Genomic DNA, 6,349 nt, shown 5'->3' with positions numbered 1-6,349 from the left:
TCTTGATGACTCTTGAAGTATGAATGTGCTCAGATACAGAGTATTTGTCATTGTGCACACTAAATGTTTGTGTCTGTGCCATCGCCTGTGGGCAAAACAACGGAACTACCTTTTCTCCAGAAGTGGGAACAGAGGTGGCCTCTCTGTGAGCTCGTCTCTGTCTAAGAACAAAGCGGGATTCGCAGATTTAAGTTGCATCCAGCAGGCCTGAGGAGATCCCCCCTTCTGCATCACTGTCCCACCTTGGAAAAATCTGTGCAGAATTAAAGTTTTTCGGGTGGGGGTCTGGGGAGGGCAGCCGTGGCAGCCACGGGGCCAGGGATAGGCTCTGCCTGGGGTTTGGCAGCTCAGCACTGGCACAGCTCTGGGGGAAGGAGGGAGCTGCCCCTGCCCCAGATGAAGGGGAAGAGAGGAGCACTGGCAGCGGGGAGCAGCTCGCTGTGTCAGGGCGGCTGTAACCCACATTCGTTGGGAGCAGGTTTAAGGTAACACGGTTATCGTGATGTTTTGATGAAAGCCGATTCCTCATGGACACAGCAGCCCAGAAAATCCCTTCAGATCACGTCAGTGAGGTCCGTGCCGGGCAGGCCGTGGCAGCCGGGGGGGAGCTGGCTCTGTCCTGGGAATGCTGCGGCAGGGGCTGCTGGGCTCCCGAGCCGGCGGCGCCGGGAGAGACGGAGCGCAGGGCGATTCGGGTACCTCGGACGAGGTCCCTTTGCCTTTAGAGAAGTGTGAAAGGCCTCAACAGGCACTTTCTCACCAGAAACACTCTCCAGTGTGTTTGCCTTTAGGTGCTGCATAATCTCTGTATCTTTGGTGCCTCTGTCCCTGCGCTGTGTATCTAAAGCAATATTCCAAATTCAAATGGAGCACCTTATGGTCCTAATGGGGTTTGGTTTGGGTTTTTTTCATTGTGCAGCTTTACAGCTATGTCTTTCTAATGAAATGAGAAACCGAAGCCGATCCTGAATGACTAATGTCGCTGTAAACACTTCTACAGCACACATTCCTGGGATAACCAGTGGATGCTTTGCTTCCTGAAAAGAAATAATTTTCAGGGACCTTCATGCTGATATTTCACATAAAACCTTTGTCTAACACCTGTTAAAGGGAACAGACTCTCAGCTGAGGCAGGGAGGAGGTCAGGGTGCAGGGGAGAGTGGAGGGAGGGGATGGATGAGCTGTCCCGGGCCGGCTCTGGCTCCTGGTCCTTGTCCAGCCTCCGGAGCCCAGCCTGCCCCTCCAGGGACGGCGGGATTAGCTGGGAGCCAATGGAAACCGCAGCTTGTGTATTGAACCAAGGGAGAATATTGAAAAGGTGTGCACAATAACGCTGAGTGCTTTGGAAATCACGGCCATCAACTCAAATTAGCATTAAATCGCTACCCTGAGCAGCGCCCGGGGCTCAGAGCGGGGCGGGGAGGTGCCTGCGCCCGACTCCCTGCTCCCAGAGCCCAGCATCCAGCTCCCTGTGCCGGGCTCCTCCTGGAGCATTCAGCAGCCGCAGAGGTGCTGGCTCTGCGCTTGGAACACTCACACCTGGCTTCAGCTTCCCATCCAGGTACTGAACTTCCACGAAATAAGTAAATAAACATCTATTGGCCACCGGGAGCTGAGACATGAAACATGAAGTTACGCAATTCATAACGTCCATTTATCTTTTGGCGTTTTTAAATAGTTACAGCCCCTAAGGGAGAGCAGTGATCTCAGAAATTTCATTGGGGCCAGTGCCGTGCTGAACTGCTGGCTGGGCAAGGCGAGAAGAGTCTTAGAGAGGAGAGTTACACCACCGCCCCTCTGTCACCTCGTCAGCACTCTTAAAATGCGGCTAAACCAAAGCCAACCCAAGCAATGTACTCGCCTCTGCTCTGCCTCACGGACCTACACGGGGTCCTGTACTCGTGGTTTTCAGGTGTTCCAGAAGCTCTATCAGGTGTTTGTAATTTATTACAGGATTCTGGTGCCAGGATGGGCTCGGGGGCGATGAGGGCAGTGTGCCCTCCCCTTGGGTGGTGCAGAGCACCCCTGGCTCCCCAGGGAGCCACTCGGAAAAGGGGTGCTGCTGGGGGGCCAGCAGGCTCTACCTGAGCCCTCAGGGAGGGCTGTGAGCAGACAGATGTAGGGACCGAGCTGCCCTGCACTCAGGGGCTCTCTGGGAGCATCCTTCAGCAGCAGCCTGTGCATCAGCTGACTCACGGCCCTTTCAGAGACGCTGGAGGAGGCGACCCGGAGGGAACTCTGTTGTAATCTCAGGAATTGTCTGATGCCCGAGCACTGGCTTGGAGCAGCAGCACACAGACCAATCACTTCAAGCTTTTCAGAAGTCAGATCTCCAGAGTCGAGGAATGACTGCTCTCTACAGGGGGGAAAACAGCAAAAGAGATTAATCTTCTCCAAGGCAAGTAAGCATTCAAGTCATAGTCATCACTTAGTGAAATGGCTGTCATAAAAGCAATGCCCCCTGAACCTCTTGAGAGTGGTTTTGCTTTAAGTACAGCCTGAACTGACAATTAGGAGACCTGTGGCTGACGTAACTGAGACCCCAAGGGGTAACAGAGACCACAGGGAACTCAGTCAAACACAAGGACAGGAATTCCAGGACTGGAATCCCCATGGAACCAAGACAATTCTATCAGACATCACTACTTATTTCCATGGCAGTCCTAACTCATCATTTTTGGATGTGGAAATCACTCAGGAGCCTCAGCAAAAGTGCATGAGATTTTTTTTTCTGTTGGACAAGGAGATAGCAGAAATCACCAGTGCTGCCTTGCTAACTTTTAGTGCCAAGATGGGTTGTGCTGATCTGCAGTGCTGACCACCCTGGGACCAGTGGGGCTCTGCACTTCCCACTTCTGGTGTGAGCTACACGGGAAACGCAATGAGGGCAAGGATGGAGTACGTCCCTCTGCTTCATAGCAGAGCTCCATATGCTGGGACAGGTTGCAGAAAAACATTGAACTTTATATTATAGCTATAGTTGGAATAAGGTTTAGGAAACACAAGTAGCTCCACTTTAGAAAATTGGAAAAGTGCCTCCTTGGGAATAGGGCTGCGTTAGCAGGGCGTTTTGGCTGATTAAGTGAATTTGCATGCAGATTTTGCTGTCTCAACAAAGAAAAAAGAAAAGATTTTTCATCCTTTTTGGCTGTTAATTTTTCCAGAATTTGCCTGCCAGGGTAATTGTTTAGGATGGCGAGCGATTAAGATCTGTTTTGCAAACAGAAGTATAATGAGGTTTTAATATCTGGCATTTCCACAGCAATACCCTCAAATCCCCATAAGATAAAATACAGTCAGGAAGAACAACAGACATCTCCTGGGTTGTCACCAAGAAGTTTCTGGCTTCAGTGCTTTTGTGTGGTTTTCAAAAAAAATGAAATGGGATGTAAGATTATAATTATCCATGATGGCAACACAATGCTCATAATGAGAAAACAATGCTCTTTGGACTTCAACCCAGGGCAGCAGCACCAGCCTCTTCCTCTCTCCATCCCTCTGAGTAGCTGAATTAAAAATAAAATATGAGCTGGAGGAGGAGGCACAGTGCCCACGGGCAGGAGGAGCAGCCCCAGCCCCGCCGTGCCGCGCCAGCCCCGCAGCCCCGCTCGTGATCAGAGCGTCCTGGGCCCAGGCCAGCGCCCGTGCGGGAGGATATGGGATCGTTTTTCGCTTTGACAACAGGAAGCCCGAGACAAGGCATTTCCCATTCTTGTTCCAGAATTATATGAATGGCCTTTAAAAAAAGGAATGTCCCACAAAGGAGTGGTTTTAACAATGTCCCTGCTCTCTCTGCGCTCGGCTGCGCAGCCCGGTGTGCTCCTCAGAGTCAGAGCAAGGCTGCTCATCAGGGCTTCCTCGGGCCCCTCCTCTTGATGGCACTGACCATGAGACCACCCGCACTGTAAAAACAGCCCTTTATCTGGGGCTCTAACACTAATGGCCCTTACCTGGCACTTTTCCAACAGGATATCAGAGTTTAGATCCAGGTGTGCCCAGAACAAGGGTTTAACACTCATTTCAGTCACGGAGGAGGGAGCATCCCAGCTATGCTGGGGTCTCACTTCTGAGGCCCCACCACCTCCTAGGCATGGCTGAAGAGATTTCTGCTGTCCTTGATGCCCAGGGAGAGCCTCTACCAACTCTGACCCTGCTGTCTTACTCTTACTGGCTCCTTTCCCCTTTTGCAATCCTCCTTTCTCCCACCTTATCCTCTTCTGCAAACCCTTTTTTTCCCAAATCTCTCTCCCTGCCTTAATCCCTTCTTCCCCTGTGTCTCTAGAATAAGGTGTCATGTTCAGTACCACAGCTTACAGAACATCTTAGACTTCTCCCAGTCATTGTGTCAACAGCTGGACCTATGAGAGTAAAACTGATGCTTTCACTACTGCCCATTCCCTCCTTCCATGGATCCTGGCTGCCTCCCCACACACTGTCCACTAATCAGTGCTTAGCTAAGTCACAAATAATCCCCTTCAAATCTTTTTGCAAGTGTTCCAGCCTTTGAACTGCTCTGTATACTTTGCTCCAGTGCATCTTGGAAAGAACCTTTAAATGATTCAAATACTGCCTGAATTTTTCATGGGTCCTCTGCAGAGAGGTGACATTCATCTGAACAATCAGCTTTCATTTGCACCACGTGGGAAATGGGACAAGGAAAAGTTAAACGTTCTCCTCAGGGTCGTGCAACAGCCTAGATAGAGATGTAGTTCCTTGACCCTAGTGCCAGACCTGGCCCCAGACCACGTGGCAAGTAGATATCTATCTCTTTAGGAGGATTGCCATGCTGATCTCATCACTGGCATCTCACCCGCCCGCTTTTTTATCTCTAATTATGTACTGACACAATTATCCTTCATTACAGAGAGTGCACGCTGTGCACACACAGACAGGGAAACAAGCTCTGCACTGCAGCTGGGCCATGCTTTATTCTGTCTAGAGCAAGATTTACCCACCAGCATCATTTTTTTAACTGTTGAATGTAATAGAAACCAGTGAGGGGGGTGGGTTTTCTTTCTCTGGATAGAACTGCCCTGGTGTCACAGTTTACAGTTCAGCCACAGAGATACAAATTGTTCTCATTTCTTCTCGCTTTTAGCATTTTCTGCAATATTAAGTTTATCATTACAAATGATAAAACTGCTATCACTAAAGCTTTCTGCTTGGTTCAGGGGACTTTCCCATGTCATCTACCTGTATTTATTTCTCCTTTGCAAGGATATAAATAGACAAAATATATGACCTGAGGCAATCTGGGTATGGCAACCACTTCTGAAGTCACCAGATGGAAATCAATCAGATTTTAACTGCATAAGAGTGAATAAGGATCCCTGGCCTGGTGACTGCCATCCGCTGGGTCATCCATGAGTGACATTTCTGAGAGGACGGGGGGCTGCAAGTGGGGCTGAGGTGGAACCTCCCACTCTTGGAGCTGTTCAGACACTCCAGCCCCGTTTTCCCCAGTGAGGTGTGGGTGGTGGGGATGGCCCCAGTCGCTGGCTGACCTTACTGCCCCCGGGCTCCTGCAGAGACTTCACTGCACAGTGACTGCCTCTGTCAGCCTGTGCTGCCAGACTGCACACAGCCAGTGTTATTCCCTGTCAGTGAGAACAGACGTGCCCTGCTGGCACCTGCAGGAGGGGGCCAAGGGCCCTGGATTATGGGTGCCCAGGGTCTCTTGGGTTGCTTCTTGTGCCTCTGGTTACAAAAAGCTCCAGTCCAAAGCCAGTGGCCTTTCCCTGGCACATGGCACCTTCAAACAACCAGGACATTTGGTGACATTTGTCCGAATCGATCATAGGTCAGTGCTTAAATAACTACATTTGTATCTTGGTTCCTATTTTGTTTCATCTTCACTTTTGGAGTCAACCTGAGAAAGAAAGAGACAGTTCCTGATGTAGTATAAATCTCTGTTTTAACAGCTGAGGATGTGAACTTCTATGTCTCATACCAGAAGGGAACTTCTCTGCTGTCAAGAGCAGGCTTTCCCATTTGATGCAGTCCTCTGTCCTGCTGCCAAGGGAACGGGTTTCAAATTCCTCTGAATTTTCTTGGATAAATGGCTAGACCATGCTGGTTTGCAAACTTACTAAAAAAGGGAGGCAGGGCCGTGTTTTCCTTTGCTTGTATTGTTTTAAGTAAGTTGATATGTTCCACAAAAAAAAATGTTCTTTGTTTTATGCATAACAGTAAAAGAAGTTGGGAAGATGAGGCTCCAGAAAATCCATCAGGAATCCCCAGCCTGTTTTTTAATCTGTGTCGCCTCACCAAGAGTGAGGTGCTTTGTGACTGATCATATTTTGATAGTGCTGTATTTTATGTGCCATTTGTCAGGTTTTAGCACCATCAG

Source organism: Corvus brachyrhynchos, unplaced genomic scaffold (assembly GCF_000691975.1).
Source record: "Corvus brachyrhynchos isolate BGI_N302 unplaced genomic scaffold, ASM69197v1 scaffold5, whole genome shotgun sequence".
NCBI classification, from domain to species: Eukaryota; Metazoa; Chordata; class Aves; order Passeriformes; family Corvidae; genus Corvus; species Corvus brachyrhynchos.
Note: the sequence above shows the minus strand (reverse complement) of the source record.